This window comes from Microtus oregoni, unplaced genomic scaffold (assembly GCF_018167655.1).
Source record: "Microtus oregoni isolate MIOR12 unplaced genomic scaffold, Mior012 000044F_002, whole genome shotgun sequence".
Taxonomy (NCBI): domain Eukaryota; kingdom Metazoa; phylum Chordata; class Mammalia; order Rodentia; family Cricetidae; genus Microtus; species Microtus oregoni.
In genome coordinates, this window is record NW_024543213.1 from 23,715 (window position 1) to 51,465 (window position 27,751).

Consider the following 27,751-nt stretch of genomic DNA (forward strand, 5'->3'; position numbering starts at 1 on the left):
AACAAGTTGCCAAACTCAGAGAAGCCTCATTTCTCCAGTAACTTCTCGATATTGAGCACTTTGCATTTAAGCTTTAAATATAATCTGAATTTATATTTAAATTTGTGGACGTTATCAAAGGCATCTCACATGTCGTGTAGCTCTCCACTACTGTGTCATAATGTAGAAGAGTAGAATTGGTGATACAATAGATTGACCAATGCTTATGAAATAATTAAGTCTCACAAAGTAGAAATTATCAGAGGGAGAACGGCATCTAAAACACCCAAACTGTGAGTCTATGCTAATGAGGGCTGGTAGAGATTAGAATGCCCAGGTATACATTGTTTATCAGGAGTGTCCAGATATTTGACTCCAAACCATATCAAAGAAGCCATCAGGCCGGGCGGTGGTGGCGCAAGCCTTTAATCCCAGCACTCGGGAGGCAGAGGCAGGTGGATCTCTGTGAGTTCGAGACCAGCCTGGCCTACAAGAGCTAGTTCCAGGACAGGCTCCAAAACCACAGAGAAACCCTGTCTCTAAAAACCAAAAAAAAAAAAAAGAAGCCATCACTGAGTTAAAAATAAAAAGTCACTGCTGGGTGGTGGTGGTGCACACCTTTAATTCCAATACTCTTGAGGCAGAGGCCGGTGGATTTCTGTTAGTTCATGGCCAGCCTGATCTACAGGAGTGAGTTCCAGGACAGGCTCCAAAGCTACAGAGAAACCCTGTCTTGAAAAATAAAAAAATATCACTAGACCCACCCATATATCAAAGAATAGACCTGTTAACAAGCTGCTCAAGGAGACATTACAGGTCACAACCAACCTTAAGACCTGGCATGCCATAAAGTTCCAGTTTTCTTTTTGAGAGAGGCATAGTTCTGTCACCGGGTGACATATATTTGAAATGTAAAACACTGTTGTGTGAAGGAATAGCCTGATCAATCAAGGCTTTCCTTTAGGACCTCAGGCAGGGAAGAGGGACATTCTTGCTGACCTAGTAACAGCCTGGTACATAAGCCTGTGAGTTTCCCTAAGGACCTGATGTATTGATACTAAAACAGAGCTCCTTCTCTAAAACCAGGAATGTGCATTGGAGAGCCCATAATGGTCTGGTGCCCAGGCTTTGTGGAGGGGTTGCTTCAGATCTTGACAACTCAACCTTTCCCACCATATGGAGCTATGGTTCTCAGTACCAAGGCCATTCTGGATGTAGCAAAGATTGCAAAATACCCTGTATACCCTTTGTGTAGAATTGTTGGACTAGCCTCTTCCTAAATTTGTCTCATTGTATCATAGTTTCTGCTGACTTCGTGTAATTCTTTCATTTCCCCCTAGGAAGTAATAGACCAGGCTGGCTTTCAACTCACAGAGAGGCACAGGGTTCTTCTCCCTGTGTCTTGGGATTAAAGGTATAGGCCACCACCACCTGGCAAGATGCTATTTTTCTTTTTTCACTTTTTTTTTTTGGTTTTTCAAGTTTCTCTGTAGCTTTGGAGCCCGTCCTGGAACAAGCTTTTATAGACTAGGCTGGCCTTGAACTCACAGAGATTTCCTGGCAGGAATTAAAGGCGTGCCTCACCACTGCTCAGCTAAGAAGCTATTTTTCTTAAGAAGCTTATTAGGCTGGGACTTATCTTCTGCAACACCTCCCCACCTTATCTTTTTTATCTTTTACTTGTCCAGTCCAGTCTTTCTCCTCCCTTGTGATCTTCACCTTAGAACCCTGTCAGTGAAGAATGACCTGCTGTAATAGGTCATGCGCATACTTAAGAAAATATTCTGAAAATGTTTTGGCCTATATATTTAGACTGGCAAGTTGCCTGTTTCTATTTCAGTTGTTCAGAGTATAATCTGGACCATTATCCTAAGGGATACTTATGACTAACAGCATATATTGAATGCAAAAATCTATTTAACCTCTGTCCCTTGAGCATTGGACAGAGATCAATGCATAACATCATTAAAGATACTTAATTTATTAATCTCCTAAGTGTATGATGTGATTTCTCAGTGGGAAGGCATATTAATTCTAGAAGAGCTGCATTTCTGTCCTGATAGAAATACTGCTTCTGAGACAACTTCTGTTATGTTGACTCGGGTGGCTTTGGTCCCTCTTTGTTGCTTTCCTGGGAAACCTTGAGTGTCCTCTATATTGCACCTTCAAAGTACTTAAGTGACTGTACCAATTCACAGTATTAAAATTATGTATTTGCTGGGTAGTGGTGATGCATGCCTTTAATCCAATTCTAATCTAGCGATCCATTATAATCTAGCAATGCATGATTAGAATGCTTTTTTTTTTTCTTTTTGGTTTTTCGAGACAGGGTTTCTCTGTGGTTTTGGAGCCTGTCCTGGAACTAGCTCTTGTAGACCAGGCTGGTCTCGAACTCACAGAGATCCGCCTGCCTCTGCCTCCCGAGTGCTGGGATTAAAGGCGTGAGCCACCACCGCCCGGCGATTAGAATGCTTTTAATGTAATCCTGCCACTAGCTGCAAAGGTGTGATCCAGTGAAGCTTAGTTAAAGGGGCCAAAGGAGTTTGTGATCTGCAGACATTTCTCAGGAGTGCATTGTGTTGGGCAGGTAGATAGAGCATAATTCACATCTTGGACAATAATCCATGTAGGAGAAAAAATAAATTTTAAATCATATTTCTTTCTTTCCATAAAGAAGTATATTTATGACACAGTTTTTTTTTTAAAAAAAACCCATCCTTTTTTTTTTTTTTGGTTTTTTGAGACAGAGTTTTTCTGTGGTGTTGGAGCCTGTCCTGGAGCTAACTCTTGTAGACCAGGATGGTCTCGAACTCACAGAGATCCGCCTGTCTCTGCCTCCCGCGTGCTGGGATTAAAGGCATGCACCACCACTGCCTGGCCTAAACCCCATTCCTTTTAAATGAGTTTAAAAAAATAAACAAAATCCAGCTTCCTCCTCCTTGAACAACAACAACAACAAAAATACACTGCAAAACTTCCCGAAACAAAGTAGTGTATTTCCCCAAGGGTAAGTGTAATTCACACTGAATCCACTGGAGTGAGTTCTTTCCGCTACAAAAACCTGCAAAGAAAGACACTCAAGACAGAAAAATAAACAAAAAAGCAAACAATAGTTCACCAGACAATCTGGAGGAGCAGGAGACCGTAGGAAAGAAAGGCAGACTTTGCCTAAAAATGAAAGGACAGGAGAAGGCAGGCAGGGTCTGCAAAAGGCAGAGAGAAGATGAGGGAAGGAAAAAAGCTGAACAGATTGGTGCCCTTCCAGAGCTCTGGTTGAAAAAATGCCCTCCTACCACCCATGCCCACCTTCCCTTGAGCAGGCCCAAAGAGAATGAGGTGGATCAGGCAAACAGAGCACATTGCACATTTGAGAAGTGTCTATATTGAATCTCCAGAGGGAACATGTCACCACTGCCTTAGTCCCTGTGCCTGGCCTACTACACAGAGTAGGTCCCTCCTCAGTTAGTTATGGGATTCTCCCCCTTCCACAGTATATCTTTTTTCAAAAATATTTTTCCATCTTCTGTTTTTCTTTCTTTTCTTTTAACTCTTTTTTTTTTTGATCCCAGAATCAAGACTTGGAGCTGTTGTAATTGGCAGTTCATGCACGGTATTGGGCATATTGGAAACCCATCTGTTGTGCTGATGGGAATCACCTTAATCTGTCTCCCTCTAAATGGGGAATCATCTAAAGCCAGGGAATTCCTCTCTGACTCTTTGTCTAAGAATTCTACATAGGCAAACCCTTTGGCAAGACCACTGAATTTGGCACAGACTGTAGTAACACGGTTGACTGAACCACAGCCATGAAAGTGAGCTTCCAGCTCTTTGTGGTTGCACCATAGTCCACATTGCCAACATAGATGGAACTGGCATGAGCCTCCATCTTTTCCTCAAGAGATGAGATCACTGAGCCAGCATTACCAGGGGTTGTACTCTTATTTAGGGGTTGTATTCTTATTCATCTGCTTCTCTACCTCATTTTGTAGCTCTTTTAACTTCTCATCCTCTTCCTCTATCTCCCTGACTCCCTGAAGCTTTGATCACATCTAGGTCTGGGCCCTCAATGATGCTATCCCTGGGGTTCACCTTAAGTAGTACTGGCTCTTCTTCCTGCTTCTGGCTGCCAGGGACTCCCCAGGTGTGCCCAGAACCTGTAGAGGGGGCACAGGATCAGTGCTCTTTGGGAAGGTTGTTCCCATGGTCCCCTGCACCACTGGCTCTCTCCCTCTCAGGCTCCCCAAAGGCCCCGAACCACTGCTCAGGCACGAATCTCCAACCACCTGCTTCCCCCACTGCTCCTTAAATCATTTTTCTAGGTTGTTTGGGATTGGGTATCAATGGAGCAGCATTTATCTGAAACCAGAAAAAAGCACAAGGGTCTGGAGAGTCATCACAAGAGATCTCTGTTTGCAAAGAGAGCAACTATATCATGAGGTTTCTGTCTTTGGAAGACATATCAGTAATTGGGGGTCAGAAACAACAGGTTTTTTGTTTTTTGGGGTTTTTTTTGAGATAGGTTTTCTCTGTCGCTTTGGAGCATGTCCTGGAACTAGCTCTATAGACCAGGCTGGCCACAAACTCACAGAGATCTACCTGTCTCCGCCTCCAGAGTGCTGGGATTAAAGGCGTGTGCCACCACCACCCAGCCAGAAACAACAGTTTAAGTGTTACTTTGAGATAACTCTGGGAAAGTTGTGCAGTTTGTGTTTATTTAATTTCTGTACACATATAATCAAAGGTAGCTGGGTAACATTGGTCAAGATCACACTTTTCCTTGCCTAAGTTTTCTTTGGTCTTTTGATTAAAAGTTGACTATATATTTCTGTATCTGCTTTTGCCTTTTTATATCCTTCCCCTTAATTCTTTCACAAAAATTGTGCACATTTTTTTATTTATGTATAATTGTGGAAAGCATAGAAGTCATTATACATGATTTTTTATACTACCTTTTCTGTAATCTGACTGTAATCTAAATATATTATTGGTTATCTTTAAAATAATGGACCTTCATCAATTTTATTCAGAAAATTTCTAATTTTATCAGGTCTTTATTGTTTTTTGGAAAGTTTATGTTAAAAGACTGCTTTTATTCATCTTTGATGCCTGCTTCTTTCCATTTCCTGGCATTTCTATGTTTTCCAGTTGTTGCTATCTTCATGTTTGAATCTTTGCTACTTAAGTGTTGGTATAATCAATACATAATCCCTTGAGCTTTCTGAGTGTTTCCACTGTGAATATTGGTTTGTTATCAGTTGTCCAGTTATAAATTGTTGGGCCAAGCTATTTGTATTCATTTAATGGTAAAAACTTATCATACACAAAATCATAATTTTTATAGATCGTCTTCATAAGGGTCTTCTTTTTCTTTTTTATGTTTTGGTTTTCTTGATTTTATTAATCTTAGAAAGACTTGACATACTGGATAAAAGCTTTTTTGTGTCAGGGCATGTGGCTCAGCACATATTCTTTTTGTGTATGACCTGAATTCAGATACCTACATGCTAGTTGATAGATTAATTGTTGAATCCCATGTGGGTCCAACACAGATAATTATTTTCCCTAACTGGACTGGAATGGAGTCACGAAGAATGATCAGACGCAATTTACAGGGTCATTCTTGTAGGGCAAGATCTCTTGAAGATCTCTTTTTGTTTATTATTCAAACACCTTATTGAGTGGGAAAACACATTAGGCTGTCTCCTAGGCAACCAGGTGAATGGGCTTTTAGTCAGGTCCTCACCTAAGTGTACACTAGGTGTCTAGCAGGCCATGAATTAGCATCTCTATAAGACTTCCTCAAAGCCAGGAGGTATTGGTGCATGCCTTTAATCCCAGCACTTGGGAGGCAGGGGCAGGGGGATCTTTGTGGGTTTGAGACCAGCCTGGTCTACAAGAGCTAGTTTCAGGCCAGGCGATGGTGGCGCACGCCTTTAATCCCAGCACTCGGGAGGCAGAGGCAGGCGGATCTCTGTGAGTTCGAGACCAGCCTGGTCTACAGAGCTAGTTTCAGGACAGGCTCCAAAGCCACAGAGAAACCCTGTCTCGAAAAACCACAAAAAAAAAAGAGCTAGTTTCAGGACAGGAACCAAAACCACAGAGAAACCCTGTCTCGAAAAACAAACAAACAAAAAAATAGACTTCCTCCAAATTTCCAAGAAATAGGCACCAAATATCCTGACAAGTTTCAGCCAACACCTCTCCTCGGGAGATCTACATTTCTAACAAAAGAAGAAAGGAACTAAACAATCTTGCTATTGTTACACAGAGACAGCTTGTCTGATGAGCTACGTGATCAGCTCATACCAGGCCTATGGCTTTTATGCTTGGCTGCTACACCATACATAAATATGGGCCTACAGTTAACAAATCTCTAATATTCCCAATTCAGCAACCTTCATTCCTGTATGTCACCTGTTTGTGTGTGTGAGTGTGTATGTGTATGATATTCTCTGTCATGCACAAACACACAAAAATATCAGTAACCTTATTTTCAAAAGTGCTTGGGACTTATAGAGTATTTGGAGTAAAGCAAGTTGCTTTACACGTACACTGATTCTTTAAACATTTGTTCTCTTGAAATTCCATTTTAAAAGAATTCATTTCCTCACTGTGGTGCAGACTTGGATTCAATCACTAATTGTAGGAAACCACATGGTAGTGAGCCTAACAGACATCATTTTCCTCATCATTAGAGAATGAGATGCTTTCAGTAATCAAAACTATTTTCTGTAAAGTAAAAACATCAGAAGACTTCAAGAGAATATTGTAGGGGGCTGGAGAGATGGCTCAGTGGTTAAGAGCATTGCCTGCTCTTCCAAAGGTCCTGAGTTCAATTCCCGGCAACCACAGGGTGGCTCACAACCCTCTGTAATGAGGTCTGGTGCCCTCTTCTGGCCTTCAGGCATACAGACAGAATATTGTATACATAATAAATAAATAAATATTTAAAAAAAAAGAGAATATTGTAAATTTTGGTGAAACAGTCCTTTTCACCAAACCCATTTTCTATTATTGGTAAAGGAGAGAACAGGAGCCGGGCAGTGGTGGCGCAAGCCTTTAATCCCAGCACTCGGGAGGCAGAGGCAGGCGGATCTCTGTGAGTTCCAGATCAGCCTGGTCTACAAGAGTTAGGTCCAGGACAGACTCCAAAACCACAGAGAAACCCTGTCTCTACTCCAAAACCAAAAACAAAAAAAAAAGGAGGGAACAAGAGTGTACAGGATGCATGATGGCCAGTGATTTCTCGGGAATTGATTTTGATTTGAATCTTACAGTACTTCTTTAAGAAACACACACACACACACACACACACACACACATATATATATATATAATTCTACTTTAAGAAACATATATATGAGAGAAACACTGTCTCAAAAAACCAAAAAAAGGCCAGGCGGTGGTGGCGCACGCCTTTAATCCCAGCACTCGGGAGGCAGAGGCAGGCGGATCTCTGTGAGTTTGAGACCAGCTTGGTCTACAAGAGCTAGTTCCAGGACAGGCTCCAAAACCACAGAGAAACCCTGTCTCGAAAAACAACAACAACAAAAAAAAAAAACCAAAAAAAGAAACATATATATGTATATGTTTATATATTTGTGTTTGTCTCTTGGTTTGTCAATCGTGTCATCTATATTGCTGATTTTGTGAACTATAATTTAATCATATCATGCACTGTCTTTGAAAATGATGGACCTTCACCAATTTGTACTCAGAATATTTCTTATACTCTTTGGTGATAAACAGTTCTACATTTCTCTTCTTGATCTCAGATGCTTGCTTCTAATTATTTAATTTTATTTTTTCATTTATATTTTAATAATAAAGCTTGCCTGAAGATCATGAAGTAAAACAGATGCCATGGCCAGCCTTACACCACAGGCAAGGCTGACACTTAGCTTTAATCCCAGTAGTCACACTAGTTTGTTGTAGAGTCAAATGCTGGTGTCTCATTTCTTTAATCCTATCACTAAGGAGTTGCAGATAGGAAGTGACATGTCTGGACACAGAGAGGAATATAAGGTGGTACGAGACAGGAGCTGAGGGTTGAGTGTTTTGTAGAAACAGCATTCAGTCTGAGGACTTACAGGGACATTATACCCCATTTAATCAGTCTAGCAAAATTCACCTAGGGTTCCCTTGGAGGGGATGCTGAGTCTTAGGAAAAGTTAGATTAATAGAAATGAAGACAGAATCATAGGTTAGACCTAGAGGATGAAAGGTCAATAGAAAACAGCCTGAGTTTATTTCTCAGCCAGCATATATACTAAATATAGCCAAAAAGCAGATCAAAAAGCAGTATAGCCAGCTCCCCACCTCCCTGCACTGTGCTTGGAGGCAGTTCAAACCTGTGCATTATCTGATTCAGCTAAGCAGCTTCTAATCATTAACAAGGAGTGCCCTTGGCTGGCCTGCACTAGCCCAAATCTTAATAGAAAAAATGGACTCTTTCAGCTGGGCAAAATGCTTTTTCTGTTGGCTAACGCAGATGTTATTCACAGCCCTCAAGTTTACTGGAAGAAGTACAGCAGGCATGCTTGAACTCAAAGGGCTTCCTTAAGTCTGAAATGACTCAGGATGATCATTATGATTATTAATATTATGGCAAAAGAGATATTTGTTGTTAATCTCTACCAAGAAGTTACTGCAAGCACTTTGCCAGTGTTTACTTGCTGTCCATTATGATTCAATTTTAACATTAGTAAAACAGTCTATAATTTAACCTTGGTCAATTCTTGCTAATAGATGAAGTTTCAGTTTTCTTTTTAATATCAATGCAGAGTTTTTCCACATAACTTTATAGCTTTTTGTCTGTTTATATGGTAACAATATTGATTTTAAAATAATATCATTCCTCTGCAGTAAAATTCCTATAGGGGAATGCATAGAGGTTAAAATGCCTAGAATGAAGACCATGAGGTGGTGGCTCATGCCTTTAATCCCAGCACTTGGATGGTAGAGGCAGGTGGAGTTTGAGGCCAGCCTGGTCTACAAGAGCTACGTCAAGTACATGTTCCAAGGCTACAGAAAAACCCTGTATCAAGAAAAATGTCTTGAATGTAACCAAACTTCAGTTCCAAACAATCCGTATGTGCATCCTATAACTTTATTTCCACTAAACCAATTTTTTTCTCTGCTTTAGATTATAATTCTCTTTGACTATTTAAATCTTTGTCACCTTTTATAGTTTGGTTCTAATTACTGTTTTGAATTTTTTACCCAAATAGTGGACTATAGATGGTAAATGCCTTGCAGCAATTTCAGAAAATTATTAAGATTCCACAAATAATCTCTCCTAATTTTTAAATTTAGGGCTCAAATTTTTGTAAAAGTATTTTACATGCTGAATAATTAATAGAATCTCCTTTTTGTATATTTTCAGAATATTCTGTATATTTTTAATCGCCAAGGAGACAAAGTTTACTTTACTTCAGCAAATATTTTCTCTAAAGTATGTTCATTTGAATCATCTAATAAAATTCTGTATAATGTTGAAAACATACCTAAATTGAGTATAATTTCAATTATAATAAGTTACAAACTACTAACCTGCAGTACTTTATATCCTAATTTGTTTATGATAAAACTTTTGAGGACTAGAAATTTTCATTGCATGTTTAAGTGAGTTGTATTAGGTAAAATATCTTGAGTAAGAATATAACATCATAGACAGTATGTTTTAACAAAAATAATGTCAAGTTTGTATCAAAAGGAAGCATCCATATCTATATCAATGTAAAATGTATAAATAAGTAGTTACTTTTAAAATTAGGAAAAATTTTCACTTCTTTTCATATCTATTTTTGTCTCTATTGTACATGCCATTGAATATGTATGTCTGTATATGTCTATATAAATAATGTTTAAGTTTTCCACGATGAACAATGGATTTTCCTGCAGTAATTTTTAAATTTCCAGGAAGAAGATGGGGCCCCACAACTAGTCTACCTGGTTGATATTATTACATCAGGATGATAATAGCACTACTATAAGATCTGTTTTGAGTACCAGATGCTCAAGATGGTTCCATCTTAGTTAGCTGAAATGGTATACTTTTTACAATGTTCTGGATTGACCTTCTTATAGGAAGGTCAGAAAAACCTTACCAAATAGTGAGACTATATGCAATTATACCAGACAGTAATCTTGGAACTTAACCATCATTTTACCTTTAAAAGGATCCCAAAGAAAGAACATCGCCCCCATGACAGCTGGAAGTAATTCTTTTTTGGTTTTTCTTTTTTTTTTTTTTTTTTTTTTTTTTTTTCATAGTAATTTCTTAACTTTTTTGGTTTTTCGAGACAGGGTTTCTCTGTGGCTTTGGAACCTGTCCTGGAACTTGCTCTATAGACCAGGCTCGTCTTCTACTCACAGAGATCCTCCTGCCTCTGCCTCCCGAGTGCTGGGATTAAAGGCCTATGCCACCATCACCCGGCTGGGAGTAATTCTAAAAGACTTCCTCTCCTCTCCCAGCAACGTTTGTACTCAGGGTTAGGGACATCATTTAGGGGTTGGTTATAATTGGTATAGGATTGTGGGTTGGATGGGAAATTTTATTTTTTATTTTTTTGGTTTTTCGAGACATGGTTTCTCTGTGGTTTTGGAGCCTGTCCTGGAACTAGCTCTTGTAGACCAGGCTGGTCTCAAACTAACAGAGATCCGCCTGCCTCTGCCTCCCAAGTGCTGGGATTAAAGGCATGCGTGACCACCGCCTGGGGCGAGGTGAAATTTTAAAGGCTCGGGATCTCTTTGAAAAAAAAAAAGGGAAAATTGGATGAAATAATAGATTAGTGTGAGCTCACACACACTAATAATAGTGAGTAATAGAGTGAATGCTTGTGTGTTATAATTTATAGGCAATTGCATTTGTATAGATTCTTATATATTGATACAATGTTAAGTCATATTGAATATTATATGCATTCATGCTTCTACCTCTCCTTAAAATGTTTTATATATTGATACATATTTATCAAATTGCAATGTACATTTCTACCACTGATCAAGATACCTATACATTGTTTACATTTTGAGGTCATTGTCCTCATTTGTTGCAATACTGTATAATATTCTCATGTGAAATCTTAGTCTTTAAGTTAGATAAGTATTAAAAATTATAGATCAATTGTAATCTATGTTTGTCATACTTATAGTTCGAATAATCAGGTTCTTTAGATAAGTAGAGATTATATTCTGCATAGATAGGTAATCCTCAACCACTTCAAAGAACTGTAGAATATGGCATTTAACTAACTTAGAGTTCTGTTGAAGTGAGGCACTATTGCTTCTGGTAGCATTTATGTATTCCCCCAGAGAATATTGAGCACTGAAAGCGCTCCACTTGGAGCTTCTTTTTTTCTTGGCAAAACTGTCTTTTGGGCAAAACCATGCTCATGCCTCAACTACTGAAAAGATAGATGGTATCTGAATATGGACAAACAGGTCTGTTAAATCTTGACAAGACAGGGTAAGATGATTTTGAAATATTTTCTACCTCTGAAAATGATCTGTCAGTTATTCTAGGTCTTAGCAAATGTTGGTCCCTTCAATGTTGCAAATGAGACTTTGCATGATTGCCCAGGTAGCCAGTTATCTCTGTAATTTGTTGCACATTTTGTTTTTTTTAAAAAGATTTATTTATTTATTATGTATACAACATTCCTTCCATGTATGCTTGCCAGAAGAGGGTACCAGATCTCACCATAGATGACTCTGAGCCACCACGTGGTTGCAGGGAATTGAACTCAGGACCTCTGGAAGAGCTGTCAGTGCTCTTAACCTCTGAACCATCTCTCCTGCCCTGTTGCACATTTTGAAAAGTTGCTTGATTGCACTTCCTGCTTACTCAAGTAATATTTCCCTTCTCACATTCAATGGGGTTGAAAACTAGATAGTTGTAGTTACTTTCCTCTCATAACTTGTCCAAATTATTTATTAAACAAGAATTAAACTAGTTAGGATGGGAAAATTGTTGAATATATTGTTCTTATTGTATATAATTTTGTATTGGGCTTAGAAGTCTCTTATTTCGAAAAAACAAACAAAAAAACTCTCTTATTTATACAAAAGGGGGAGATGCTGTAGAAAGAATTACAGCGAGTGGTTTCCCGCCCATTGGGGCGTGGCATCTTATACTATACTTGTCAATGTAGAGCATGAGTTTGGCCGCTTTTCTGGCTGTGTGATTCAGATTCTGATCTCTGTTCAAGCATAAGATTATGATTTAAGAGTCCATCCCTAAATAAGTATACATTTATTTCTCAATTCTGAGCTGGTGTTGTATTTCTTTAAAGCATCCTTCTTCAAGAAACACTAAATGGGAATCATTGAAATGACTAAATGAATTTTTTCCATTGTTGACCATGAAATAATAGAAACCGGGTTCACATTGTACTTGACTGAATGAACAACCTCCCAGAAAAGATCATGTATTTCAACAAGTTTCTCTCCATAGTGGTTTTCTTTCAGTTTTCTGTGGATCTTTAGTAGGAGAAGAAGCCCTTCTATATGAAATTCCTCATTGTATCCAATGAATCTCAATACCCTCAAGTAATTTCCTGACATTTAAATCTACTGTGTTGTGCTTGACATTAATCAGCCAGCTTCCTACTTATACTGAAATGCTTTCAACATCATTATAGGCTTGATCTCTAAAGCACATAAAAGATAGCAGAAACAGTTGTTATTCAGTCCTCAGGACTTTGGTAACCTGCTGTTTTAATTGTTTTGTTTGCCTATCTGAGTAACTGTGTGGCTCTCAATTCCTGTAACTAATTGGAGGCATCATTCCTGGCTCTATTTGTTTTTATGGTATTGGATGATGGTGCTAGAATGTAGGTATTTTTTTATGTCAAGTATATGCTGCTGTGCTGAGCTTCATAATTTCTTGAATTTTAAAAATTGACAGAGGGCATCACTCTGATTGCCAAGATGCCATGTATTCATAACATTAATACTGCCTGAGTATTCTGAGTCATTAACTGGAGTGAAAACAATTCTTTGTGGGAAGTTCAATAAAAGTCTTTCAGATCTTTGTATACCATTCTTTGTTTCATTCCAGTTTACAATGGAAACAGGGTCTCAATGTGTATTTCCACCTCTCCTGGACCTGATTGCTTAGACTTGACTGGCATTCAACTCAGAGACAAAGATTCCCACCTCTGTTTTCTGAGTGTTGTGGTAAAAGGCACAATACTTCAATACACCCAGTTTGTCCATCTTTTTTTCCTTTCTGTAGTCAGTAATTTTTTTGTACAATATTCTCATGCATACAATGTACTGTTCAGCTTTTCTGATTTTCTCTCCTTATGAATTGATATTTCTCTTATAAGGTGGTACAAAGGATATAGAGATAAAATTTACTCTACTTTTAAATTTCATTCTAAAGTAACTGTCTATGTCATGGAATAAGAGTGGATAACACCAGAATCATACAACTGTACTGTCAAAGAAGTATGCATTCCAATGTTGCTACTGTCATGCTTACATTGTACACACGTGTGGTATATTTTTGAAGGCAGTGACCTATGATGATGTGCATATCATATTCACTAAGGAAGAGTGGGATTTGCTGGATGCTTCCCAGAAGAATCTCTACAAAGATGTGATGCTGGAGACCTACAGGAACCTCACTACTATCGGTAAAAATAAATTTCTTTCATGTTTCAAAATATGGAGACAACTTTTCGTTGGTTTATGATTTTGTTCTGTAATTTGATTTAGAAAGAAGGAGAATGAGGTGAATAACACAGTCATTGTTCTTAGGATAATAAGCTAATTATTTCACAGTGTTAAAAAATATAACATACATATTTTGGTACTGTACTTTAGGATACATTTGGGAAGACTATAACACTGAAGAACATTGTCAATGGTGTAGAAGGCATGCAAGGTAATTTTCTTATGCAAGTTTATAACAATGTGCCTCTGCTGAGTTTATAATGTGTTATGACACTTTTAAACAAAACAACAGTGTAAATAAGCACAGCTTTAAATGCATCGATGGTTATTAAATTCTCACAAATCCATATAGCTCAATTTCCTGTATGTGAATTGCATTTGCAAGGCATTCATTTAAGAAAAAGTCAAGGAAGCAATGACTATACAGATTTTACCATTAACCATGAGAGCTGTATTATACATCTACCAGTCCATTTGTTTCTTGTTACTCATGACAGAAAATGTATACACATTTCAGTGATGATGAATATAGCTGCCAAACTTCCTACTAAATCAATAGCCCATGGTAAGCCTTGTATTACTCATATAGTTTTTGTGACTGTGTTAAGTTTAATGAAAGCAGCTGTTGGAGTCAAGGATCAAGGGGCAGATGTTGTGGAGAAATCTTGGTATCTATACCACAAGTCTGAGGAAAAAAAGTCAAACCGTGAGGATTCAATGTGGAAATCTTTTATTGACTATTCTTCCTTTCTTATATTACATATATTTCATATATTTCATATGTTACTCTTGACACAAGAGTATGAGCATAGGGATATGGAAATATTTAGCATACCTCTCCTTAAGAACAATTATGAAGATAAAATGTAGTTCCAATGTAGAGTATACTTATTGAGTTTGATACAAAAATGCAAAGTTAATTCATTTTCTACCATCATTGTTAATACATAAAATCACATTGTGAAAAAACCACGATGAGTTCTAGGTCTGTGCAAATATTTTAGGTGTCTTAGTTCACTTAGCAAATGTATAATGATTCACGATATAGTAAAATTTATAAATGTAGTAAAGTTGGTAAAGCACTCAGTGTATGCAGTTCTCTTCAAAAATGTAAAAAATATAATAGAAAAATATAGGTATAGATGAAAATGTAAACCATTGCAGAAAGGCAATTATCATTACAAATATTTTTTGAGATGCAAAATGACCCCTAATGGGTAAACAAACCATGATTTAAAACAAAGTTATAGAACCATAATGTTTGATGCCTTTTTACAATTGGAAAAAATATGAAGTTAATTCATATAGAGATGAGGTTTAACAGTGCATTGAATGTGGTGAAACTTTTATATGCATAAATTATCCTTGCAGGATTGAAAGAAATCAAACTGGAGCGACGTTTTCCGTATATTCTCACTGTGCTAAAGCCTTGTGTTATAACACTCATCTTCTAAGGAATAAAAAAACACATACCGGAGAAAAATGCTCTAAAATTAGGCAATGTGATAAAACCTTTCTTCATCACAATCATCTTCAAAGGCATAAAAGAACACATACTGGAGAGAAACCCTATGAATATAATCAGTGTGGTAAAGACTTTACTCAATACAGTGTTCTTCAAACTCATAAAAGAACACATACTGGAGAGAAACCCGTTGAGTGTAATCAGTGTGGTAAGGCCTTTGCTGACAACAGTGCTCTTCAAAAACATAAAAGAACACATACTGGAGAGAAACCCTATGAATGTAATCAGTGTGGTAAGGCCTTTGCATGTCGTAGTCATCTTCAAGTGCATGAAAGAACACATACTGGAGAGAAACCCTTTGAATGTAATCAGTGTGCTAAGGCCTTTGCAGTTTACAGTAAACTTCAAAGCCATAAAAGAAGACATACTGGAGAGAAACCCTATGAATGTAATCAGTGTGCTAAGGCCTTTGCTGACAACAGTTCTCTTCAAAAACATAAAAGAACACATACTGGAGAGAAACCCTATGAGTGTAGTCACTGTGGTAAGGCCTTTGCTCAACAAGGTAATCTTCAATTGCATAAAAGAACACATACTGGAGAAAAACCCTATGAATGTAATCAGTGTGCTAAGGCCTTTGCTGACAACAGTGCTCTTAAAAAACATAAAAGAACACATACTGGAGAGAAACCCTATGAATGTAATCAGTGTGCTAAGGCCTTTGCTGACAACAGTTCTCTTCAAAACCATAAAAGAACACATACTGGAGAGAAACCCTATGAGTGTAATCACTGTGGTAAGGCCTTTGCTCAACAAGGTAACCTTCAATTGCATAAAAGAAGACATACTGGAGAAAAACCCTATGAATGTAATCAGTGTGCTAAGGCCTTTGCTGACAACAGTGCTCTTCAAAAACATAAAAGAACACATACTGGAGAGAAACCCTATGAATGTAATCAGTGTGCTAAGGCCTTTGCACGTCGTAGTCATCTTCAAGTGCATAAAAGAACACATACTGGAGAGAAACCCTTTGAATGTAATCAGTGTGCTAAGGCCTTTGCAGTTCACAGTAATCTTCAAAGCCATAAAAGAACACATACTGGAGAGAAACCCTATGAATGTAATCAGTGTGGTCAGGCCTTTGCACACCATAGTCAACTTCAAAGGCATAAAAGATCACATATTGGATAGAAACCCTATGAATCCAATCAGTGTATTAAGACCTTTGAATATGAAAATAGTCTTCACATTCATAAAAGAATGCACACTAGAAAGAAACCTTATGAGTGAAATCAGTGTGGTAAGGCCTTTACAGAACCCCTGTACTCTTGAAAGGCATAAAATAACACCTACTGTAGAGATATTGATGAATGGAATTTGTGGTAGGTGGAGAAAGGTCATTGGTTAATCAAGAAACTGCCTTGGCCCATTTGATAGGCCAGCCCTTAGGTGGGTGAAGTCGACAGAACAGAATGCCTGAAGGAAGAGGGAAGTGAAGCAGACATCATTTCCTCTCCTGTCTGAGGAAGATGCAATGCAGCCTGCCACCAGGGCAGACATGCTGAATCTTTCCCGGTAAGCGCACCTCTTGGTGCTACACAGATTAGAAATAGGCTAAATTAATATGTGAGAATTAGCCTAGAAGAGGCTAGACATAGTGGGCCAAGCAGTGTTTTAATTAATACAATTTGTGTGTTGTTATTTTGGGGCCCAAACTCGCCAGGCAGCCGGGACCTGGGTGGCAGGAAGCGGCCCGCAGCTCCTTCAACAGAATGGTTTCTATGTGGACAACTGCTTCCACATAAAGCCTGAGAAAGCTTGGGAAAGAATAAAGCATGTTTTCTTGGTAGCAGCAATTTCTCATTATGCTCTGCTTGCTTGAGGCAAGCAAGCACTTTCATTTAAGAGAGGCTTCCTGACTGAGCTTTAGCTGCAAAACCCTGCAGCTCTTAAGAGGTCCTGCCAAGAAACACTTAAATGGTGTTGATAAAAGCCAACTGAATGCTTCTTTGTTTTCAGCAGTAGCAGGAAAAAGTGCCATTTTAAAATGCCCCCTTCTGGGCTGTCCTGCCAGGGCAGACTCTGACTCTTTCAGGCAGGCAGTTGACTGAGTGTGGTCTGGGAGCAGAATGCTTCAGCTTGCTTGCTGGCAGGGACCTTGAAATGCCATAGACTTGTGGCAATAAACATGGCTACCGCTGGTACCTCAACCATGAAGCTGAAAGCTAAGGCTGGATCTAGCCGCCAAAGCCACGGCTTTAATCTTGCCCATATTGCTCAGTAGTTTAAAAGCTCATGTGGTCAGAAAAAGAGAGGGAGATATATAGTAAAGAGAGATTCAAAAACAAAGAAAACCTTTAAATGATTTACAGTGTGTTAAGAATATATGCAGGCTAAAAGTTAAAGTTCTTAAAATAAAAAACAAATAAAAGGGAAGAAAGAGAGTAGTTGGGTGTGGTAGCACACACCTTTAATTCCAACACTTGGGAGGCAGAGGGAGATTGACTTCTGTGACTTCAAAGTGTGGTATTACACGCCTTTAATCCCAATGCCTGGGAGGCAGAGAAAGGCAGATCTCTGAGAGTTCAAGGACAGCCTGGTCTACAGTTATTCCAGGGCAAAGATATACAGAGAATATAAAATAAAAGTAAAAATAAATGAAATAGAGGTTAAAGTAAAACCACACAAAGATGGAAAATACACAGAGAATCTTGATACTGTATGCTATTGTACTCTCTTTGAATTATTTTAATGGTGAGGAAAAAGCAACATCTGCTAAAAGATATTTGTTTATAAATGCTGCTGAACTAATCCAAGATAGATATTTTGAAAATACCTTGACTTCAGAATTTGGATCTAAGGATATGATACTTTGGAAAAGAGATTCTTCTTTTGTTTTCACAGGATAAGACCCTATGGATTGCTTCTATTCTAATATGGTATGATAGACCACGCCCTCCTGAAAGGTTGCTGTGAACACCTTCAGAAAATTGTTTATCTGCTAACTGAGACAAATCTAGCACACAGGTTATACCCTCAAAGACCTGATTAACAGTGCCCCTATACAGCAGGAAGCAGTTTGGAGAGAAATAACTACATCCATATTCCCAAATATTATTTATAAATGTTCTTTTACATTTAAAGGGTGATATAATATAGATATAAATAATTTGGATTGAAATGGATCTTGCTTTACTGATACTAATTTAAGGTCAATTTTGTTATGTGTGTATATATATTTCTGATATTGATTAAGGTATTGTGATTGTGTAGTTTATTTAAAAATGTAATGTATATAAGTTGTTAATAGATAATCATCTATGATAGTCAAGTTTCTATTCATGTTAGATTTTTTTAGATGTGCATAGATATATTTTAGATAGGCATTCTTCATATTCTTCAAAGACTGCAGAATATGGCATTTAAAATATTTTAGTAACTTAGGGTTTTGCATGTCAATGAGACACATCTGCTCCTGGCAACACCAGCTACTTCAAGAGGAAGATGGGCATTGAAGAGCCTCCTTATGGAGTTTGATAGCCATTTGGGCAAGAAACTGCTCTTGCCCGGAATACTACATAAACTGGGCACAGAGAACCCTCAGAGAGAGGACTGCTGAACTTGCCTAAATGTGAGATGATCTTTCAGGGTTCCTGATTCATGAAAGAGTCTGCGAGACATTCTGTAGGACACAGCAGATAGTGACTGAACTGCCTTTGAAATTTCCTGCTTCATTGAAATGTCTGCTGGAAACTATGGCCCTGTAGGCCGAAGATGGATGCCCCAACTGTACAGAAGAACTTTGGGTGACTGTCCAGGAAGTGAGATGTCTCTGTGATTTCTAGAGTTTTGTAAGTTGCTTATTTCTCACTGCCCAGCTAATATTATATCTTTCTGGAGTTTTTGATGGAGTTGAAGAAGAGTTATTGTTTTTCTTAGTTATGATAAAGATAAAATAGATGTAAGTATTGTAATGCTTAATTGTAACTGTTTTGTTATATGTAATTTTCCCATGTTAAAGTGAAAGCCTTTCCTTCTTGTTTAAACAGAAAAAGGGGAAATGATGGAGGAAGGTCATTGATTAATAAAGAAACTGCCTTGGCCCCATTTGAGGCCAGCCCTTAGGTGGGTGGAATAGACAGAACAGAATGCTTGGAGGCAGAGGAAAGTGAGGCAGATGTCATTTCCTCTCCTGTCCTGGGTAGATTCAATGCAGCCAGCCACCAGGTCACACATGCTGAATCTTTCCTGGTAAGCACACCTCTTGGTGCTACACAGATTATTAGAAATGGGCTAAATTAATATGTGAGAATTAGCCTAGAAGAGGCTAGATATAATGGGCCAAGCAGTGTTTTGTTGAATACCATTTGTGTGTTGTTATTTCAGGGCATAAGCTAGCTAGGCAGCCAGAAGCTGGGTCGCACGAAGAGGCCGGCAGCTCCTTCAATCATCTCAATACATAATATGAGCCTACCTGTAGAGAAAGTCTGAAGTTAATGTCTTTATTCTTCAAAAAACATGAGAAAACATCATACTGTAGTGAAACTCTATAAATTAATTCAGTGTCATATTGTTTTATGCTTCATATGAGAGTAAGACTTTGTGTGTAATCAATCTGATAAAGCTTGTGCATATTATCACAATCTTTTGGGCCTGAGGAAAAAAACTAGGGGCTCATGTTAAATTATTCTTTAAGATCTTAAGCCACTTACAGTTAGTTAACCAAAAGCAGCTATTGTGTAGAGAAAAATTTGATAGTGTCCACAATCTGTTTAAGCATGATGATACCTCTTTTTATTTTAGTTTGAACCAGGATTGTATTTCATAAAACCTTTTATGAAGTATTATGGGTTACAGCAAGGGTATTCTAACATTGGGCCTGAAACCAGAGCCAAAGAAAAGCACCTTAACTCTGAATCTAGAACTAGGTAAAAAAAAAAAAAAAACTCCCTGAAAACAGCCAAAACATTAAAAAGCGGCCTGTGGGGGGCTGGAGAGATGGCTCAGTGGTTAAGAGGATTGCCTGCTCTTCCAAAGGTCCTGAGTTCAATTCCCAGCAACCACATGGTCTGGTGCCCTCTTCTGGCCAGCAGGCATAAACACAAACAGAATATTGTATACATAAATAAATATAAAAAAATAAAAAGGTCCAGTGAAAGAAACAAAATTTGGCTGTCAAACCAGAACCATAAAATCATAAAATTCAATGATGTTTTTAAGCCCACAGGATACCATTAACTGAAATACGAGAGGCTTGAAGAGTCAAATCTCTCATACATTTCCTTGTATGTTTTGTTTAAAAATTCCCTTAGAAGTTGGGGTATAATTATGGTTATCAGAAGATTGGAAATGGTCATCAGGAAGGTAGATGATAGAAGGTGGTTACAAGGAATATTTTTTGAAAAAGATGGCTAGAATTAATATATTATGGAAACATCACTGTTAACCATAGCCAGAAATAATATAAAATATTATGGAACAACTTACTAAACAAGTGAAAGTACTGTAGGAAATGAACATTAAATCTTTGAAGAAAACAACCGAAGAAGACACCACAGAATGGGAAGATGTCCCTTGCCCTTGTTAGGTAGAACTCAAGATAGTAAAAATGGCTTGGCGATGGTGGCGCACGCCTTTAATCCCAGCACTCGGGAGGCAGAGGCAGGCGGATCTCTGTGAGTTTGAGACCAGCCAGGTCTACAGAGCTAGTTCCAGGACAGGCTCCAAAGCCACAGAGAAACCCTGTCTCGAAAAAACCAAATAAATAAGTAAATAAATAAATAAATAGATAGATAGTAAAAATGAAAACCTTTCCAAAAGCAATCTACAGATTCAATACCATTCCCATGTAAACATCAGAAAAATTCTTCACAGACCTCAAAATAAAAATACTCAACTTCATATAGAGAAGCAAAAAAAATGCAGGATATCCAAAACAACTGTATACAATAAATAATTTCTGGAGTCATCACATTCCCTGACTTCAGTCTACTACAGAGCTACAGTACTGAAAAGAACCTGGTATTGGCACAAAAACAGACAGGAGGACCAATGGAACTGATTCTAAGAATCGGATATCAATCCACTCACCTACTACACCTGAATTTTGTCAAAGAACCAAAAAATATATGATGGAAAAAGAAAGCATATTCAACATGGTGCTGGCATACCAATATCAGTGTGGGGGAAAATGAAAGTAGATCCACATCTATCATCATGAATAAAACTCAAGTCCAAATGGATCAAAGACCATAACATAAAGCCAAACAGCCTAAACCATATAAAAGACATAGGAAGTGTACTTGAACACAGTGGCAAAAGAGACCACTTTCAAATTATAACCCCAGTAGCACAGACATTGAAAGAAAATAATAAATGAGACCTTCTGAAACAAAAGTTTCTGTGAACCAAAGACAGGATCAGAAATACATAAAAGGCAGCCTATAGTATGGGAAAAGATCTTCACCTTCCCCACATTGGACAGAGGACTGATCTTTAAAACATACAAAGAAATAGTCATCAAAAGAACAAATAATCCAATATTAAATGGAGTACAGACATAAAGAACTTTCAACATATGAATCTAAAATTACTGAGAGACACTTAGTGATATTTCCAAACTCCTTAGCCATTAGAGAAATGAAAACCAGAACAACTCTGAAATTCCGTCATATCTGTAATAATAGCCAAAATCAAAAACATTGGTGACAACTTAAGGTGGAGAGGATGTGGGGTTAAGGGAATACTCCTCCATTGCTGATGGGGTTGCAAACTGAGTCAGCCACCTTGATATGGCGTTTTCTCAGAAAATGAGAAAGCCAACTGCCTGGTTGTGAGGCACGCCTTTAATCCCTGCACTTGGGAGGCAGAGACAGGCCCCTCTGACTTCAAGGCCAGCCTGGTCTACAAGAGCTAGTTCCAGGACAGACTCCATGTCTACAGAGAAACCTAGTCTTGGAAAACCAAAAATTATAAAGAAAGAATGAATGAAAATTAGGAAACAAGTTATCTTAAAACCCAGCAATACCACTTTGGATATGTACTCAATGGATGCTAAGGCATACTACAAGGACAAGTGGTCAACTATGTTCACAGCAACATTATTTGTTCACAGCCAGAACCTGAAAACATCCCTTCCACTGAAGAATGGACAAATTAACATGGATAAAGACAATTACATCTTCAAATTTATGGGCAAATTTTTGGATCTAGAAAACATAAGAGTGAGTTAACCCAGACCCAGAAAGAAAAATATAAATGTACTCAGTCCTAAGTGGCGTTTAAATATAAAACCGAACAACCAGTCTACAATTCACAAAGAACATAGACAACAAAATGGAAACAAAGAGATATACATAAATCTATTCTATATAGACCTAGACAAAGACAAGATCTTAGTAAATTGGGAACATGTGGATCATGGGAAAGGGGGAGGGGAGAGGAAGGGAGAGTAGTTGAATAAAAACAGTTAAAAAAATCTTTGGTTAACAGCAGTTAATGGGTGAATTATACAAAGTACAAAATGAATAGTTGAAATATGCTTAATTTTGTAGCTGAATAAAATAATTCCTCTTTCCAAGGCAAACTGATTTATGACATTTAAGTAAAAGCATACCACACATATTTTCCAAAAGAAAATTGACGGTGTATACCATATCTCCCCATGTGTCCAAACCTATGATCAAACTCACATGAGAGAGAGAAGTGTTTGATTTTAATTAATATAGCTGCATTCATTCTAAATTCACCATTAAACACTGAGTTCATGTTTTTATTATGAATTTTGAAGGTTGTACAAGTCAGAGTGACAGACCCTGTACTATGTGAGTACTAATTGAATCTTTAACTTTTGAAAATACCAAGTTAGAGTGTAAGAATATCTTGGGCTTTTATAGGTCAGATGAGCACCTACAAGGCAATGGATCTTTTTTTAAAAAAAAATATTTTCATGGTTTATTTAACTTTATTTTTATGTGTGAAGGTGTCAGATACCCAGCAACTGGATCTTCAGACAGTTGTGAGCTACCATGTCGGTGCTGGGAATTGAACTCGGGTCCTCTGGAACAGCAGTCAGTGCTCTTAACCACTGAGCCATATCTCCAGCCCCAGAGCAATGGATCTTGTATCCAATAAATCTAGCAGCCAGGATCAAGAACTGAATTGAAGAAAGTGACCACACAGTTTACAGATTTTTTATAATGTAGGAAACCATGCCCAAATGGAGTGGTATCTTACAGGCTATTGCTGAAGATCTCCCTTTTGCTTAAATAAGAAATTCCAAACATGGCTGGGTGGTGGTGGTGCAAGCCTTTAATCCCAGACCTCGGGAGGCAGAGGCAGGTGGATCTCTGTGAGTTCAAGACCAGCCTGGTCTACAAGAGCGAGTTCCAGGACAGGCTCAAACACCACAGGGAAACCCTGTCTCGAAAAACAAAAAAAGGCCGGGCGGTGGTGGCGCATGCCTTTAATCCCAGCATTCGGGAGACAGAGGCAGGCAGATATCTGTGAGTTCGAGACCAGCCTGGTCTACAAGAGCTAGTTTCAGGACAGGCTCCAAAACCACAGAGAAACCCTGTCTCAAAAAACCAAAAAAAAAAAAAATGAATTCCAAACTAAATACAAAAGTATGTATACAAGAAACAGATGTCAAATATAAAGTTAGAATTACAAGCATAATCAATATTAAGGAAGGAATATATCCTAATGTTTTGATAAGCATTCTATCCTAAGGAATCCATGTATTGTAGTAGAAATGGCTTGGCTAGATAATAAGAGGATGGTAAGTATGATTATCTCATCTTCAACCCCATCAAAGGCCTGAGAAGAGCATTAATATTACTTGAGTAGGCAGGTAGTGAAGTGCAGCAGCCCGCAAAAAGTGTAGTAGATGACAGAGACAACTGACTGCCTGAGCAATCAACTAAAGTCTCATTACAATGTTGAAGATTAAGATTTCCTATCAGAATATAAAATATCTTTAATCAGCTATGCGGTAAAACAGGAAAATGATCTCAAAATATAAACCATGTATAAGTATCTTGATCAGAGGTAGAATTATATAATGCACTATGATAAATATCTCATAAAATTGTGTCAATAAACAAAATGTTTTAAACAGAGGTAGAATCATGCATAGATACAATCTGACAAAATAACTTTGCATAGGTGTTACAAACATTCTAAACAAAAATAGAAATATTCTATATGATAAGTATAGTTTAAATTTGTATCAAAGAAAAGTCTATACCAATGTAAATTATCCACAAATAATAGTTCACAAGTATTCCTTCTAATACAAACTATTATTATTAGTGTGAGTAAGTTATCTACCTATTATCCCATTCAATTTTCCCTCTTTTTTTGAGATCTCTGGGTATACATAATTTCACGCAACCCTATATGAGTAATAATCAACTCTTAAATGTTGTCCCTAACCATAAAGACAAACTTTGTTGGGAGAGGGGATGGCATCTTCTAGAATTGCTTCCAGATGTCATGGGGCAATGTTCTTTCTATGTGATATTATAAAAGTAAAATGATTTCTAAGTATTTGATAGGGTTGTTCTGAAGTTCTTATTTGGAATTGTGGCCAGAACGTTGTAAGAAGGTGCACCATATCTGCAGCTTGTACCCATAAGTCAGTCTTACAGTGCTATTAGCATCATGCTTTCATATAAATCAGGTAGAGACATTGTGGGGCTCCAATTTCTTCTTCTTGGAAGCTGTTCATTGTTGAAAATGTAAACATTATTCATTTAGACATATTTTCAGTGAAATATAAGATATAGACAAAATGGGCATGAAGGAAAGTAAAATGTTCCTTTAAAATCTATCTTCTTTCTGTCCCATAGCAGAAGGCTATTGATATGAGACAGAAGTTTTGAGTTTTTCTTTTAACATTGTGCTTGGATTTAGAGAAGGATTGACACTGTCTAATTCTAAAACCATTTCTGATTCTGAAGTAGAGATGTAAATACAAAGGAGACATCTTCTAAAGCTGTAGCCCATACAAAGCACCTAACAGATTATCTCTGTGGGGGTGGGCTCACTCACAGGCTTATAGGTCAGTAGCTGCCCCCTTCCTGAGACAAAAAGCATGCGGTGTGTGGCAAACAGAACCAGAAGAGACAGATCAGCTACAAGTGTAGGAAAAATGAAAATATTCCAGATAGTGAGAACAGTGCAAGCCATGGCTTAGAGGCTGCAGCAAAGTCAGCAGAACCTTTAGAGCCATTCATCCCTGTGCCAGTAGAGCAGTAACAACACACATCTGCCCTAAGCCAGAAACTGGAAGGAAAACACACTGTGTTTTGACTGTCTTCCAAATAATTCCAGTATGTGAGTAAGTTTTAGGACCTCTGATCTAGGATACCAGCTCTCAAATGCTGTTTGCAGGGCTCTTCTTGGGCATAGGACCAGAGGTTAAGTGGATGTAAATTCAGATAAGTTTGTAAGGGCATAATCTACATTGCTTTTGGAAAGCCACCAATAAACATTAGCCATTTAGAGGTTTCAAGGAGCCCTACAGTAAAGACCTTTATTTCTCATTCATATTTGGATCTCTGTGATTCTGCCTATTCATACTTCGATAAATACCCTCTTAGGGATATTATCCTCACTATTCACATGGATGCGATGTAACCTACAGAAAATTAGAAGACTCCCAAAGTCACAGAACCTGTATCCATGTTGGAAAAGACCTTAACAATTTTTCTGTTCTCAATACCCTGCATCCTCTGTCCTTCCACTCTACTGTGTACATAACTCTGTGTTATGTAGTGCTGATATCTCGGTGGAGATCTCCAAATGCCATGCCCCGAGCCCCTGTGTCTGTGTTCTGTGCGCTGGCACTCAGTTCACTAGCTTTGGGCAAGGGGGCTGGAGGTTAAAATATACAGACACACCAGACAGAGAGACAGTGACACAGATCATCCTTGAATTCCCCAAGAATGCTCCCTTTATTGTGTTCAGGGGCAGATTATATAGAGATAGCCACACCCCAGCCAAACCCACCAAAAACCATCAGGAACTCCTGAAGGTCTTGTGCTCAGAGCAGCTGTAGGCACTCAAATCAGGGATTAAAAGAAATTTAGGATCTGGGGTCTCACTGCTCCTAACAATGTAGCTCAGCAGCAGGTCAAAAGTCTCTGAGTTTATCTTGAAGGAATTTTCTGACTACTCATCCCTGGAGCACCTAGTCTTTCTTCTGTGCTCAGTTATGTATCTGGTGACCCGGCTCGGAACACTGCCTTCATGGCCGTGTGCATGTTGGATCTCTGTCTACACACACTCATACAATTTCTGAGTAATATTTCCATTTAGAGAATCTGCTACACATCTCCTTTGTGCCTCTGATGCTGTTCCACCTTCTCTCATCCCAGAAGACCATCTTCTCTAATGGCTGTGACATCCAGATGCATCTGAGACATTTCACAGGCTCCACAGAATGCCTGCTGCTTGTCATCATGGCCTGTGATCACTACCTTGCTATTTGTCAGCAACTCGGGTACCCGTGCACATGAGCCACAGGTATTTCTTCATGCCTCCAAGAGACTTCTGGGTACTCTACCTCTTTGGGTTGTTGACAGAAACAGTCATTGCCATGAGACTGCCCTTGTATGGCCAAAAAGTATTTAGACACTTCACCTGTAAGGTCCTGGATGTGCTGAAGCTGGCCTGTGGTGACACATCAGTCAGCAATGACTTTGTCCTTGTTTGTGCCATGCTTCTGCTGCCTCTACTCAAGTACCTCATTTGCCTATCCAACATGCCAATCCTGGTCACATTCCTAAAGGTGCCCTCAGCCAGTAGGTCCTGCAAATGCTTTTTCACCTGGTTGGAGCACGTTGCTGTGGTCCTATTTTTTATAGCATGATCATGTTCATGTACATGAAACCCATGAACACAAAGGGCTGTATCTCTAACTTGGTCTCCACAGTCCTATTTTGGTTCCATAATAAGTTCTTTTTTCCCAGTTCTTGAGTCCCTAGTCTGTTGATGCTACAAATGTTCACTCACTATGCTTACCAATTTTTAATATGACATTTTGTTCTTGTTCGGAGAAATAAATCTTGCCTGGATATTAGAGGGCAGAGCTAACAATCACTAGTGGACCACAGGATCCGGCAAGAAGTGGATCATGACTTCAATCCCAGCATTTGGGAAATGAAAAAAGGAATCTAATCCCCCCCATTTGGTTTGAGGATTTGGGGAGGTAAGAAGTAAATGTGGCTGCTGTGTTGCTTATCTGTTCTCATGTTTACCCCAAATTCTGACTCTGGAATTTTATTAATAATACTAATTAAAATCACACTCCAAACAATCATCATTTTATTTGAATAATGATTTCTTCATTTTTATTTTTTAAAAAGAAAAACTATCTTTATCCATTATACATATCAATAAAAGTTTCCACTCCGTCCCCTCCTCTCATTTTCTCCAGTTAGCCTCCCACCCAATCCCATATTCATTCCACAGAGAGAGTAGGCACATTGCTGTGTTGTATAAGATCTAAGGTTCTCTCTACTATATCAAGGCTGAGCTAGGCATCCATCCAAAGAGAATGGACACCGGATTTTTGACAAAGTTTCTAAAGTTATACAATTACAACCTCTGTCTTCTTCA

At 38.3% G+C, this 27,751-nt stretch overlaps 1 pseudogene; it reads left to right on the top strand.

The window, feature by feature from the left end:
- LOC121434605 overlaps window positions 1-27,109 on the top strand; it is a 41,881-nt pseudogene extending 14,772 nt beyond the window's left edge.
- The last annotated feature ends 642 nt before the right edge of the window (window positions 27,110-27,751 follow it).